Below are 14,666 nucleotides of genomic sequence, written 5' to 3' on the forward strand. Positions count from 1 at the left end.
ATTCATTTTTAAAGAAATTTTTGTCGGCATCTTTTCTAAGTGGGTTCTTATTTGAAATATGTGATCCCCTTAAATTATTGGCCCCTTCTGGTACTTCTGCTATCATGTCTCTCTGTATTTACTATGACAAGAGTCAGGTCTTATGTACATATTTTCATCTCTTAACTTTTGTCACCCTTAAGTTGTATTTCTAAAATTAGAATTTAGTCATGGGTGGAGTGAGTAGGCTCTTGTCTACTTAGTAGCCCTTCCTCATCCTTTTTGGAATAACACACTGCCCCAAGACTGTAAATCACCATGGCCCACCCCTTCCTAACTAACAGGGAGTAAATAAACTAAGATTCTCTCTCTCCTTGGAATCTGAATCTTGAACAGAATGGCATGGTGTTCTTGAAGTTGAGTTACTGGCACTCAAAAGTCACTGAATTTCTGGCTGAGATGCCAAAAGCTGTTGTAGTTCTATTGTTTTCTGAGGCTTGGCTATCCTGTTTTTCCTTCTGTTGTGTAAGCTAAGCAATATCCTTTTAAATATTTTTATTTACTTTTATTTTTTTTTTAAAGATTTTATCTATTTATTCATGAGAGACAGAGAGAGAGAGAGAGGCAGAGGGAGAAGCAGGCTCCCAAGGAGCAGGGAGCCCAATGCGGGACTCGATTCCAGGACCCTGGGATCATGACCTGAGCCGAAGGCAGACGCTTAACCATCTGAGCCACCCAGGTGCCCACTTTTATTTACTTTTACCAGAGGCATTTTCTAATTTTTTCAACCAAAGGCCTCCGACTGATAACACAGGCGACTTTGGGCAAGATGATATATAACTTTGACACCTATTTCTGGATGTAATGGATTAGTGCAAAAAATGTTTCCTTGAATGCTATCTTAGTTAAGAATCTTTTGGTTCTAGTGTAAGACTGGAAACAATAAGAAGAAGGAAAATATGCCAAATTAGTATAAAAAGGTATTAGAGTAAGAACAAATTCTAGTGGGGTCTCCCCAGTGATTCTAGTGTTGTCAAATGTGCCTTCCAATTAACTCCTGTATTCTCGCAGAGTAAGACTGCTCAATGGAGGTTGGAGTGAGATTCATGGAATGGTCTACCTTTTGTTTCCTGTTTTACAGTAAGGACGTCAGCAAACCCTTCCCAAGTCAGTCGTATGTGACTCTCAAATTAAATAAGAGGCTCTAGCAGCCATGTCTGTGTCAGCTCACCCCAGAACCTCGATGCTGAATGGTGACATATGACTGAGGGTGACCTCCACATAATGTAGTTTAATCATCCATATGGCAAATAAGGGCAAGACAGCCAATGGCAAGGAAATGAGTGACAATGAGGGCAGCCCTAGGGGGAAAAGCCAGAATGGCATATTGGCATCGGACATGCTAAGTGATAAGACATTAGGAAATCAATGAGATTTATGGTGGGTTTGTTACGTTGAGTTCTTTTAGACAAAAGAAGCTCTCTCTCAACCATTAGAACGCCCGCAATCTTGCCCCCCACCTTGAACACTTATAAACCTGAGTTGTAAATCCCTTTTACTGAGATTAATCTATGGGAGAAAAGTTTCAGAGATAAGAAACCAATGGATATACAACTTCATTTATCATGAAGGGAGAATAAAAGAAATTACTCAGGTATCTCTGCAAATCTAAGGAAAGATCAGAATACCTAGTTGTAAGATTAACATAACATAATAAAATAAAATTAAAAAAAAAAAAAGAACGTCTGAAACCAGGATAGCTTAGAGAAAGTGAGCAACAGGAGTTCATGTACCTCTCTTCTGTAGTTCTACCGCAAATTCAATTTAATTCACAAAGCTAGAGTTAAATATGTGAGAAATGAATGTGAAAGGGCTTTGGAACAACAATCCTACCACAGGGCTCTTATAGCTGTAACACTTTCTAGTTTCAATGTTTCCTCTTTCCTTCCTTGTATTTCCTTTTTTCCCATGTAAATTCCATTACTCTTTGATTTTCATTCTGTCTTTTGTTTTTCTTTAAGACTTAGGTCATTCAATTGTATTCTGTAATTTTGAAAATTAAATCTTGCACTTAATTTTTTCTCTTAGAATTTTTATACTTTAAATTATTTTATTATTCTCCAAAATTTTAAAGATAACAAATATAGTTTCCTCTCTGGTGTTATCTTTCCTTTCTATACATGATAGATGAAGTGTAAAAGTAAGTTACAAAAACTAGGGTGAGGATCTCTTATTTTTATAAAAATAATGTGTATATATAATAAAATTATACACCAAGGTCTACATCTAAGTACCACTTTGCAAAAAAATGTAAATGTAAGAGGAACTGAGTAAGTAAAGTGACCCCACAAGGAAGCAGTCAACCAAATTCAGAATGTGGGAAATTGTTCAGAAGAATGGACTTAATTTCTTCAATAATAAATGCCATAAAACTTGGTGGAGGGAGAAGCAATTGATTATAAAATTAAAAATTTGGTTTGTCACAGAATCCTCATAGGTATCCCCATTTGGAAAAAAACAACAACTATTAAAACACACTTTCGAGAAAATCAGGGAAATTATATTAAGAAATAAGTGTTAACTTCATTATGTGTGATAACAGCACTGTAGTTGTATTTTTTTATTTATTTTATTAATTTTTTATTTTAAGTTTTTATTTTAGTTCCAGTATAGTTAACATATAGTGTTATATTAGTTTCAGGTGTACAATATAGTGATTCAACACTTCCATACATCACCCGGTGCTCATCACAACAAGTGCCCTCCTTCATCCCCATCCCTATTTTATCCATCCCCCCACGCACCTCCCCTCTGGTAACTATTAGTTTGTTCTCTTCAATTAGAGTCTGTTTCTTGGTTTGTCTCTCTCTCTCTGTTTTCTCCCTCAGCTCATTTGTTTTGTTTCTTAAATTCCACATGAGTGAAATCATGTAGTATTTGTCTTTCTCTGACTTATTTCACTTAGCATTATACTCTCTAGCTCCATCCATGTCATTGCAAATGGCAAGATTTCATTCTTTTATATGGCTGAATAATATTCCATCATATATATGTATATATATATATATCACATTTTTTTATCCACTCATCAATCAATGGTCACTTGGGCGGCTTCCATAATTTGGCTGTTGTAAATAATGCTGCAATAAACATAATGGGTGTGTGTATCCCTTTGAAATCATTTTTTTGTATTCCCTGGGTAAATATCCTAGAGTATGATTGCTGCATCCTAGGGTACTTTTGTTTTAACTTTTTGGGGAACCTCCACACTGTTTTCCAGGGTGGCTACACCAGTTTGCATTCCCACCAACAGTGCACGAATGTTCCTTTTCTCTACATCCTCGCCAACACCTGGCATTTCTTGTATTTTGGATTTTAGCCATTCTGACAGGTGTGAGGTGATATCTTATTGTATTTTTTTAAAGCCTATCTTTTAGGGCTGCACACTGAAGTATTTTCTGGTAAAATGTTATGATGGGTGGAATTTGATTTAAAATATTCCAGTACCACTTGTCAAAACTGTGTATTGGGATGGGGAGGTGCCCTAGAAGGCAAGACTGAGAGAATGTTGATGATTGTTGCCCATGGATGATGGGGACAAGGAGATATATTAATGCTCTCTCTGTACTTTTATAAATGTTGAAAATTTCCATAGTAAGGGTGGTGAGGTTATAGGTAATTTATCTTTCCTTTTCAGTATTTTCTGGGTTTTTTTTTTTACTGTAATTTTAAGTGTTAGTTGTACAAGAAAATTTTATATTTTAAAATATGTCTTATATTTTATGTGTATTCTTATTTCTAATGCAATTCATTCATCCTTTATGTGCTGCTGCCAATTTTTCGAGTTTTGAGAAATGAATTTTTGACATTTTCAGGAAAAGTGTCATCTTCCACCGCAAAGGCAGTTTTGAAGTTCAATTGAGATCACATTTCTCAAAATACAGTATAGCCATCACAGTATTATCCAAATGTACTTTAAATTGTTATCAACTTGCTTCTTGCTTTCCTTTTTTGTTATTATAATCCAGACCGTTAACACACATATACAATCACATGGACTTTCATCTTATATTCCAGCAGATTGTTTACTATTATTTGGCTTTAGTAGTTGCTTTACTTACTTCTGGTTCTATTCTCTTTTCCCAAGATGCAAATTAAATCTTTTTTTTTTTTTTTTTTAGTTTCAAAGGTAAAGTTTAGTGATTCATCAGTTGCATATAAAACCCAGTGCTCATTCCTTCACATGCCCTCCTTCATGTCCATCACCCAGTTACCCCATCCCCCCATCCACCTCCCCTCCAGCAACCCTCAGTTTATTTCCTATGATTAAGAGTCTCTTATGGTTTGTCTCCCTCTCTGATTTCATCTTATTTATTTTTTCCTCTCTTCCCCTATGATCCTCTGTTTTGTTTCTTAAATTCCACATATGAGTGAAATCATAGGATAATTGTCCTCTGATTGACTTATTTTGCTTAACATAATACCCTCTAGTTAAATCTCCTTTGAATAACTGCTATGTGCAGGGTAATTATCCTCAGGTAACTCTTCATATTCCTCTTACGAGTATGCCCATTAAAGGGGCGCCTGGGTGGCTCAGTCCGTTAGGCTTCTGACTCTTGGTTTCGGCTTGGGTTGTGATCTCAGGATGGAGGGAATCGCGAGCCCCATGTCAGGCTCGACGCTCAGTGTGGAGTCTGCTTGGGATTCTCTCTCTCTCTCTCTCTCTCTGCCCCCCCACTTCGCTCACCCACAGGCACTCTCTATCTCTACAGTAAAAAAAAAAATGAAATCTTTAAATTAAAAAAAAGAGTATGCCCAATAGAAATTCTCATGTTCTCCTCTCAAAATAAATTACCACATTCTCAGGAGGTAAATGTAGAATATCTTGGAGCATGGAAATCCTGAGGTAATGCTAATAATAAAAGCCACAGTAGTAATTCCCTTTCCCCTCCACTCTGTTCAATTTCTCTCCTGCGTCTTCCACTTGGGTGGGGCCCTATTGTTATTGCTCAGCTCCCATGCTCCTGGTTCTTCTCGGCCTCATGGTCCATTTCGTTGGGACTGTTCATCTTACTTCTTTGATTCTTTCCTCTATTGATTTATCCATACACTTTTTTCCTCTCTCTGCCTTTCTATTATTGGTATTAGACAAAACTTCTTTGCTAAAAAAGGACTGTCATTTAGCTGCTCTTTGCTTTACGCACACCCTTTCATAGCAGTCGTGCTGTCTTCCTTCAAGCCAGCTCTATCCCCAGAAATCCATTGTCTTTGTTTTCTGGCTCGTTTCTGAGCCTTGGCTCACTCTGCTACACACTCTCCTGTGGCCGTCTTTGTTTTTTTTTTTTTTTCTTTAAATAGTCATTGGAGCAGAAGTAGTCAATTTATTTCTTTAGATTCCCATTTTATTTATCGGCTTGAGATTGGCCTGATTGTGTCCCTCTCGATTTTGTTAGGACCGGTTACTTAGAACCCATAGAGCCCACAAGGGGACTCTTGGAGATTGTGAGTCCAACTCCTTCATTGTAATGATGAGAAACCACAAGCCCATGCTTCCTGATTTCTGGTCCAGGACCGGAGCTCTTTTCCTGACACTTCAATTCATCATTCACTTAAATAGTCATATTGTATATTTGCATAATACTATTGTCCTCACAATGGGCTGTCCCATCTATCCTTTCATTGGCTTACAGTTTAAAAACCATTCTTGACCACTAACTCCTCACTCATCACAGTAGTCACAACCTTGGGGTATTCCTGCCCTGTGTCTCTACTTTCCTGTTCTGGGCCCTTGGATAATCGCACAGAATCTTGCACTGTGAGTTCTCTAATACTTTCTCACTCTCTGGAGAACAAACTTTGTTAAAAGCTCCATTATCGTGGTAATACTTGCCTTCAGTCCTATCTGGAACCATTAAAAATGTGCATAATATATATCTTGTAAATATTATCTTAATAAACATCACTTGTGGGGAGGGGAAGTAAATGAATAAAAGAAGGGTGTACTTCTTCCCAAACAAACCCTCCAAGAACCTCCTGGAAAGAATAAAATGAAGGAGGTTCACTTCAACACCAAAAGCAAACCCGCCAAGGTACTCCTAGTTAGAACCTTTCTGTAGCACTAGCGTGTTCTAAACCTTTTGACAGGTTTTTCTCCTTTGTTTCTTTTTTATCTCTTTTTTCCTTCTCTGGGATGCCCCATTCTAGCCTACACATAATTCTTTTTTATTGTTATGTTAATCACCATACATTACATCATTAGTTTTTGATGTAGTGTTCCATGATTCATTGTTTGTGTATAACACCCAGTGCTCCATGCAGAACGTGCCCTCTTTAATACCCATCACCAGACTAACCCATCCTCCTACCCCCTCCCCTCTAGAACCCTCAGTTTGTTTTTCAGAGTCCATCGTCTCTCATGGTTCGTCTCCCCCTCCGATTTCCCCCCGTTCATTCTTCCCTTCTTGCTATCTTCTTTTTTTTTTTTTTAACATATATTGTATTATTTGTTTCAGAGGTACAGATCTATGATTCAACAGTCTTGCACACTTCACAGCGTTCACCATAGCACATACCCTCCCCAGTGTCTATCACCCAGCCACCCCATCCCTCTTACCCCCCAACCACTCCAGCAACCCTCACTTTGTTTCCTGAGATTAAGAATTCCTCATATCAATGAGGTCGTATGATACATGTCTTTCTCTGATTGACTTATTTCGCTCAGCATAACACTCTCCAGTTCCAACCACGTCGTTGCAAATGGCAAGATTTCATTCCTTTTGATGATGGCTGTATAATATTCCATTGTTTATATATATATACCACATCTTCTTTATCCATTCATCTGTTGATGGACATCTTGGCTTTTTCCACAGTTTCACTATTGTGGACATTGCTACTATAAACATCAGGGTGCATGTACCCCTTCACATCCCTACATTTGTATCTTTGGGGTAAATACCCAGTAGTGCAATTGCTGGGTCATATGGTAGCTCTATTTTCAACTTTTTGAGGAACCTCCATACTGTTTTCCAGAGTGGCTTGCATTCCCACCAACAGTGTAGGAGGGTTCCCCTTTCTCCACATCCCCGCCAACATCTGTCGTTTCCTGACTTGTTGATTTTAGCCATTCTGACTGGTGTGAGGTGGTATCTCATTGAGGTTTGGATTTGGATTTGGATTTCCCTGATGCTGAGTGATGTTGAGCACTTTTTCATGTGTCTGTTGGCCATTTGGATGTCTTCTTTGGAAAAATGTCTGTTCATGTCTTCTGCCCATTTCTTGATTGGATCATTTGTTCTTTGGGTGTTGAGTTTAAGAAGTTCTTTATAGATTTTGGATACTAGCCCTTTATCTGATATACACATAATTCTTTTTTTTCTAGAAATTAGTCATGTCCGTTTCTTCCAAACATGCAAGCCTTTTTGTTTTTGTTCTTTGCCTGACAGCATGTGTCGAAAGGGACGAGAGGAAAATAAACCTCTTCCATTCTGCTCCCTAGCCTGCAAAGTCAACCCAGACAGTGTTTTTCACCGGGGCATCCTGAGCACCTTGTACAGGACCTGCCATGCATGGGCGCTTAACGTGTGCAGATCAATGAAGAGATGCAAGATCTTGATGGGATTTCCGTGGCAAACCCACTTTGCACAATTTTTCACGCAGCCCAGCTATCTCTAGAATTTGTTCTACCTGTTTAAGAAATTTACTAGTTGCTGTTAAACACGTTTACCATTTAGATCACGATGCCTTTATCTCGCCGTGCATTGATCCTCAATACAGCCCCCTCAGGAAAGCGGGGAACTTTAACAAAGAGAGTGGTTAAGAAAGAGAGAAATCAAGCCACTTGTTCAAAAAAGCTAGCAAGCTGGTGACAAACCCCGAATGAGCTCGGACTCAAGTCTCTGGCTGGGAGTTCGGTGCTCTTTCCATTGAAACCACACGGTTTCTTACAAGTCGATCAACTGGAATAATAAAAATTTGCATAGTGCAGTGTGACCGATCAGAGAGTATGGAGAGGGATATCGGGCATGGGGGGCATTTGGCCGTGGGTCCTCCTGGTCCCCCTCCTCCCTTCTGTTTGTGAACCGACTTGACTTGGCAGCCAGCAGCTGTCAGAATGAATTGAGGCCACCGTTTTATGTTGCTGAATGTGTTGGGTCATTTCCCTTAGTTCACACTTCTGCCTCACTCTGTCTTCTAAGTCATTATCACGACTTTAATCTCTCCTTTATTTTGACAGTTGGGATTCTTTTTGAGACATTATCCAAATGAAATATTGATTCTCACTTATGAGTCCTTAAGCCTTCCCCAGTGGAAGTGGCTATTTCTTTGATACAATAGTTAAAGCAGTAGGATTAAAAATGTTTTCAGGAAGACATTAAAAAGTTGTTTACAAAAAGAAGGGTTAATTTAAAGAAAATAGAAATTGAAACTAGAAATGACTGCCATCAGCTTTCTCTAATCTTTCCCCCTGCGATGTAAATTGAAAACCTTTTTCTAAGAAACCATTTCATTCAGGTGAGAAAAAACAAACAAACAGCCAAAACACTGAATTAGTTGGTACACTTACGATTCCTAGTCACTAACTATTTTTATATTCTTTTGTTATATAGTTGGTATTTCTTCAACCCTCTCTAATACTGTATTTAACTCATCTCCAGGTAGGGAAACTCTCATTTCTCTATCATTTATCATTCCCTGATTTTAACCTTTTATTCAATAAAAACTCAGCTTCTTTCTATATATAAATATTATTAGTAATCCAAAAATGCCATTTCTCAATGAATGGGATAAATCAATGTGGGAAAGAGAGAATTAGCTGGAGGGAAGTCAGCCAGGGCTGTGGCCTGAAAATATTGGAGATGCTTGTTGGAAGGGCAAGACCTAGAAATACTGGAGAAGCTTGTTGGAAGGGCAAGACCTAATATAGTTTATCTTTATACTTTTAAAAGATTTTGCTTCTTGCCTCTACTTGAATGCCCTATGTCATTTATTATAACTGGATTTATTGTTTCAATAATGTTGTACCTAGAGTCTTGACCACAGTCAAAACAAACAAATCACTGGATCTAGCTGAAGCCACAGATGAATGACATGGTAGGGATTCATGCGCAGATTTGCTCTACCGCCTTCTCACATTCTCTTACCATTAATCCGTCTAGCTTGAGTTCTCTGAAGGTCATCAAAGGTCAGTATAATTTCAATAAGGGTTTGTTTTTTTTAATATCAATAAGGTTTTAACTGAAGGATGGCCTTAACGTTGAGTGAATGTCATGCATGTTTATCACCAAAAAGCCACTCCCCCTGTTGAATGATCATCTTCTCTCCCCCAGCCTGTGTCACCTTTCCCAACAGCGTTCGTGCTCTGATACATTGGCTGTTGATTCCCCTAAGCTCAGCTGCCCCCAACATTGATGATCCAAATAATCTCGGTTATTTGCTGGGCCTTGTCAAAGCCATCTCATTTGCTGTCTTTATGTTTTTGCTCACACTGTTTGCACCTACTTCATTTTCTACTTCATCATTCCATCATCCATATGCTCTAGAGACTATCCACCATCAGAACTGCTCTTAGTTGACTCTTCATCAAAAAGCTTCCCCTGAACACATCCTGAGATAACATTTTTCTCTGCTAAATTACCATTTGTCATATATTAGTGCATGGCTTTTCTAACTATCATGAAATGAAATAGATAAGAGAAGATGGAACTTGAAAGGAAATCTGCTCTTTGAAGGTAAGCCCTGGGGAAATAAGGCCTGGCTGGAGGTGATGTACAGTCTAAAGGATGTTTTCAGGATCTGAAGATGGTAACAAGCCAAAACCAGTGCGAGCCCAGACAAGCTTTCAGTGCTCATCCTAAAACTAGGTATTTGAATGAATGGATGAATCAAGTTGGGGAATTGTGTCAGTAAACGGAGGAAGGACAGGAAAGGGTGCAGTGCAAAACTATTAAGGAAAAATGGCTAAGAGATAGCAAGACTAATACATGGCCTAAATTGTTAAGAACGTAAGGCTATTACTAAGTCACTGAATCATTTATAGGGGCATAAGACAACACAAGATCATAGGTTAAATCAAGATTAGCAGTAAGGTGAAATAATGTTGAGCCCTGCAACCCTGAGCTAGAAATATTTAAATCCTTCTTGCCAAAGGTAAATATAAAGGACATTTATTGGTTCAGGGTGAATTTCAGGTCTTTTGTAAAGACGGCTAGAACAAAAATATTCTTCCACTGAAAGGGAACAGTAAGCATAAAACCCCAAATTTAGCTGCAGGTTCCATCACCTGCTGATTTGTGTGTATGGAGCATGAAAGGAAGCCTCAGAAACAAAAGCATATAGAAAAAAATAGAAGGCAGCATTTACTTGCAAAGAAATGTGAGGAAGTCAGACTTCAGAAGAACGGGCTCAACAAATTAAAAAATAGGACAAATATTTTTAAACAAACAAACAATATTATGAAGCCTCAAACTCACACCAGTCCGTTCGTGGTGGAAAGCAGCAGTTCTATGGTGGTTACCATATTCACAAAGTTCACAACTACTTTCAGACAACAGCATTGCAAAAGTCAAGGACAAAGTCATTTCCATTTAGGAGTTAGCAACTTGCAGGGAATACTCCAGGTTTTTTTTGGAGGACAGAACTAGACAGATCTTTTTTTTTTTTTTAATTTATATCACAGTGGAATGTGAGGGTTTTTTTCTTTCTTCCCTGGTGAGGTATGATGCACACACTTAAAATAGTGGTGGTGGCAGGTGTCACTTTTAGTTTTTACAGTCCTTCTTGTGGTCATGATTCCCTGCCCCCCATAGGACACATTTGTCCACCTCCATTTGCTTAACAATTTTCTCAGTCAATATTATTGATTTTATATTTTACTTTGACTCATTTTCTAGATCATCTGTATAAGAAATTGCAGCAAAAGACAGAAAAACCCTTTTATCCATAAACTCATTAATATTGAAGCAACTTAGTAGGAAAATTGTAAATATTTGATTGCTCATTTAAACTCGTTTTTTTGCAATTATTATAAACTACAGTGAATAAAGTTTATTTCCCTCAGATATTCTATAATTATTATACTCCCTCAACTTTGTATTCTAAAGTCTAATTGCATATTCTGGCACAACCATAGCAATTTTGTTTTTAGAAAAAATTACTCCCATTTTGCCCTGATAAACAAAAACACATTAATATCTTGCATACATTTTTCCTTCCATTCACACTGACTTAAATTCTTAAAGAAGTAAAAATGAACATGCGCACTAATCGGTGCTAAAGGTGTTTGTACATATTGTTCATTCTCGTATCTGACAGTCATTCTGTGATGTATAGAAATAAGCGAAATGGTTTTTCTTGAGTAGGCAGAGATTATTTACTAATTACCTCAGTATAATATTAGTCCAAGTTCTCAACGTCAACTAGTATATTAAAATTCCATTTAAGCTGATACATGACATAGAAACAAAAATTTATATTAAAGTTTTGTCACATATGAAATTTGAAAAGTTTTTCCCAAACAAGGTAAATGTGATTTTACCTAGGCAGTATAATGATTTGTAGTCCTATCTGAAGTTACAGGAAAAAAACCTCTTAAAAGACAGTAGTTATTATAATTCAATTTAATTGAACCATAAAGCCAGCATGGGACATTTTGAGAGTTCTGATTAATTAGGGTATTTTATAAATTAGAAAAAAAAAATATGCTTACATTAATTCCAACATTGTAATAAAGTTAGGAAGAAAACTTATAATTCATTTTAACCAAAATTATCAAACTATATGCATTTATACAAGGATTTCCCATTATTAGAAACATTACTGAACTTTATTTTAATGAAATAGAAAAACCTTTCAACTTTTGTTGTAAAGTAACAAAGTCCTTAGTACTTTTTTTTAAAGGTTTTATTTATTTATTTGTGAGAGAGAGAGAGAGCACAAGCAGGGGGAAGTGGCAGGAAGAGGGAGAAGCAGGCTTCCTGCTGAGCAAGGAGCCCAATGCGGGACTCGATCCCAGGACTCCGGGATCATGACCTGAGCTGAAGGCAGATGCTTAACTGTCTGAGCCACCCAGGTGCCCCAAAGTCCTTAGTATTTTGTGGTTCTTCTTATGCACCTGCCTTCCTTTGCTTCTTATCCTCTCACAAAGAACCAAGTTCATTACTTCAACTCAGAACTAAACCTTAAAAATTTTTGTTCCTCCCAACTACAGTTCAGCAAATCACGTGTGTTTATGTAAGTAAGCAAATGAAAACAACTCCATTACATTTAAGACTTGTTTAACCTAATTCATTCATTTTCTCCAGGGATAGCAAAATATATAAGAATTTGTTCAAAAGATACATCATACAACAGGAGGTCATTATTAAATTCTGGGCCAGGCATGATTTTCCCCCTATTTTATTATATGCTTTTATGTGCCGTTTATTTATAGTCCTCATCCAGCTGGATTGTGGGTCAATTTAGGGGCATAATTATTGAGGTTAAATAATACCTTTTAGTGGGTATACAGAACCTAACATTTCTTGCATCTTCTTGTGACTCATTTTTTATATATCTGTGAGATTTTCCTGGTTTTGTTTTTTTGTTTTTTGGGCTTTTTTTGTTTGTTTGTTTTTGAGAGAAAGGAGAGGGGATTTTATACATTTGAAACTCTTTAGAGTTTCCAGAAGGGCATGCAACCCCAGACAAGTCAAAAGCAACAATTTCCACTACACAACGTATTCAAGCTCACTAATGTTTGGTTTAGGCAAAGCAAGCAAAACCCTCTTAAAAGTTATTCTCTATTTCACAAGCCATGTGAAATTGCCTTCCTTAGTTATTGCTACAGCCGTGATTGAACTTGCACGAGCATTAGAATTACCTAGCTTATTAAAATAGACATTCTTGGCCCTCACTGGGCAGTATGTGCTTCAGGGGGTAAGGTCCAAGAATTGTATTTCTAACAGGTTCCCAGGTAATGCTGGTAACACTGGACTGGGGACCATTTTGAGAACTAGTGTCCTAGAATGTTCTCTAACTGACCAATTTCTGTGTCCAATTAATCTGCCAAAATTTCCTGAAAGACAGAAAAAAAAAAAAAAGAAACAGTAGTAACACTTAACAACAGACCGCTATAAAGGCTAATTAACCTTTCTTCATAAGAATGGGGGGGGACTTATTTCATTTCATACCCACAAAAAGCTTTAAAATCTAATTCATATGTCAGAAGGAAGCATAGAATACAAAAATTTACTGACTCAGATCTCAAACGGAGAGCAGAGTCTCAGAGGCTGTCCATTCAAATGAGCACAAAATTTTTGAGTTCCTATTACTGTTGAAAAATTAAAAACAGAGGGTGCCAGAAGGTATCAAGTTCTTCAGTACAAACAGACCAAAAAAAGGAAAAAAAGGTATAAAAAATGTAGATTCCCTAGCAGTTTTACCAAAGAGAGAATGGCTCTCTAATATTACCCAACAAAATCAAAGAATACGTTAATACAGTAAAATTTGTTATTCCTGCTTCCTTGAAATCTTATTAAGAATTCCAGAGTAGAGGGGCGCCTGGGTGGCTCAGTTGGTTAGACGACTGCCTTCGGTTCAGGTCATGATCCTGGAGTCCCGGGATCAAGTCCCGCATCGGGCTCCCTGCTCGGCAGGGAGTCTGCTTCTCCCTCTGACCCTCCCCCATCTCATGCTCTCTCTCTCTATCTCATTCTCTCTCTCAAATAAATAAATAAAATCTTTAAAAAAAAAAAAAAAAAGAATTCCAGAGTAGAACAAAAAGAGGGTTACTGGAGGGGAGGTGGCCAGGGGGTGGGGGGTGGGGAGGGGGGACAAGATCAGTTAAATGGGTGATGGGCATTAAGGAGGGCACTTGTGATGAGCACTGGGTGTTGTATGGAAGTGATGAATCACTAGATTCTACACCTGAAACTAATATTACACTGTACGTTAACTAACTGGTATTTAAATAAAAACTTAAAGAAAAAAAAAAAGAATTCCAGAGTAAAAGAATCCATCACTTTCCAACCTTTTTTTCCTAGTGGTACAAAAATAAGGATGAATGGTCATGAGTTCTTCAATTGCCTCAACATAGGTTGACCCTTTTAGTGATATAATGGAGGATAAGTTGGAACCAATGTCCCCAGGGTCACAAAAATAGGCTGTGCAAAGTGCTTCACCAGGCTTTCTTAACAATTTTCAAGGAATTTATATTTAAATGTTTGCCCTTCATATAAACTATAATAAATTTTATAAATGTAATTTGACTTTGCCATTTCAACTCATATAAACAAAGTGCTTTACTTGCTTATTATACCATGAGAAAGTTCCCCTGGGGTCAATAAACAAAAATTAAAATTGTTGCATAACTGTATGATTTTTCCATATAGAAATAAATAATATATGTGTGGGTATATGTGTATATATGTATATGTGTGAGTGCATATATGTGCATATAACTAAATTTTACAAGTCATTTCATCATTCTCCTACTGATGGAGACTTACCAGGGTCCCATATCTTCTGCTACTATAAACAAAGCAGCAATAAACATTCTTACTTTCTGGAATATGTATTCTTTCGCTCTGGTGCTTTAATTTCCATGGGCTCAAGTCCCAAAAATGGAACTGCAAAGTCGAAAGGTTTTTTTGTCTTTAAAAATAATAACAATAATTACTGCCAGATTACTTTACAAAAAGTTCCAATTT

This window comes from Halichoerus grypus, chromosome 2 (assembly GCF_964656455.1).
Source record: "Halichoerus grypus chromosome 2, mHalGry1.hap1.1, whole genome shotgun sequence".
Taxonomy (NCBI): Eukaryota; Metazoa; Chordata; class Mammalia; order Carnivora; family Phocidae; genus Halichoerus; species Halichoerus grypus.